This window comes from Rhinoraja longicauda, unplaced genomic scaffold (assembly GCF_053455715.1).
Source record: "Rhinoraja longicauda isolate Sanriku21f unplaced genomic scaffold, sRhiLon1.1 Scf000049, whole genome shotgun sequence".
Lineage (NCBI taxonomy): Eukaryota > Metazoa > Chordata > Chondrichthyes > Rajiformes > Arhynchobatidae > Rhinoraja > Rhinoraja longicauda.
In genome coordinates, this window is record NW_027601267.1 from 908,359 (window position 1) to 910,077 (window position 1,719).

Sequence of the window (1,719 nt, forward strand, 5' to 3'; positions counted from 1 at the left end):
ACATCTCCTCACTCGCACCAAAACAATGGACGCCGTTAGCGGCGCCAGCCCGCGATCACCGGCTAACCTCTCCTCTCTCCCCTTGCTTCTCTCCTCTCTCCCACACACGGGAGAACATCTCCCCACTATCCCCCCCCCCCCCCCCGGGCCTTTGAATGATGCGATCTCCCGAAGCCCACGCCACCGCCGGACTTTTCACTGATCCGATCACCCGCACCCCCCCCCCCCCCCCGGGCCTTTAACTGATGCCAAGAGTGTGTATGGGGGAGAACAAATGGGGGGGGCTGAGAATGGGGAATGGGACAACAGGGGTAGTGCGGAGGGGAATTGGTGGTGGGGGAAAGAGGGGTACTGGGAAAAGGGGAGGTCCATATCCCTCCCCTCTCCCCCATCCCTCCCTCCCCCCTCTCTTCCCCCCCCCTCCCTCCCTCCACAAATACCACCCCATCTCTCATCACCCTCCCCCCCTCCCTCCACCCTCCATCCTCAACACATCCCTCCCTCCACCATTCCCTCCCCCTCGATCACTCCACACCTCTCTCCCCCAAACCTCCCTCTCCCTCCCTCCCCCCTTCACTCCCTCACCCCCTCCCGGATACAATGGAAACCCTAAGAGGACGGGCCAAAGGGGAGAGTGTGGGGAGAGTAAGAGTGGGGATGGGGGACGAGAGAATGGGGGAGTGGGGAATGGGCCCAACGGGCCCACTTTGTCTAGTCTATATTAAAACTCAGATCTTGTATGTATATATATCACTGAGTGTCGGCTGAATTACGGCAATTGCGGCAAAACGGTGAACCGTAGCGCCACGATTTTTGTACCGCCTTAATCACCACGCGGTTCGCTGCTGGAAAATGATGTTTTTATTTAATTCGGTCGCATATTCTTTAAGTTACAGAGGTTTAAAAGTGCTGCCCCCCCTCATTTATCGAAGTTTTGACAGAAGGGGGGCGCTGCGGTGCGGATTTAGTCTTCATTGTGATGTCACAATGCCCCTGTGAGATGAACTCGAGCTGACCCCCCTTCCCCCTCCCCGCGGTATTCAGCGTGTGACGTCACAATGCCCCTGTGCTACATTGTTGCGAAAAGCTGTCAAGTCAAGTCAATTTTATTTGTATAGCACATTTAAAAACAACCCACGTTGACCAAAGTGCTGTACATCTGATTAGGTACTAATCCTACGGGGACGGGCCCCCTCCCTCCCCCTCCCTCCCCTCTCCCTCCCCCCATCCCCCTCCCCTCCCCTCCTCCCTCCACACCTCCCGCCTCCCTCCATCGCCCTTCCCTCCCTCCCCTCCTCCCGGTTACAAAGGAAACCCTACGAGGACGGGCCCAACGGGGAAAGAGGGGTACTTGGAAAAGGGGAGGTCCCCCTCCTCCCCCCTTCCCCCCTCCCTGCCCCTCCCCCCTACCCCTCTCCCTCCCCCTTCCCCCTCCCCCCTCCCTCCCCCTCCCCTCCTCCCTCCACACCTCCCTCCTCCCTCCCTCCCCCTTCCCTCCCTCCCGTCCTCCCGGTTACAATGGAAACCCTACGAGGACCGGCCCAACGGGGAAAGAGGGGAACTGGGAAAAGGGGAGGTCCCCCTCCCTCCCTCCCCCCTCCCTCCACCTCCCCCCTACCCCCCTCCCTCCACTCTCCCTCCCCCCTTCCCCCTCCCCTCCCCCCCTCCCTCCCCCTCCCCTCCTCCCTCTACACCTCCCTCCTCCCTTCCTCCCCCTTC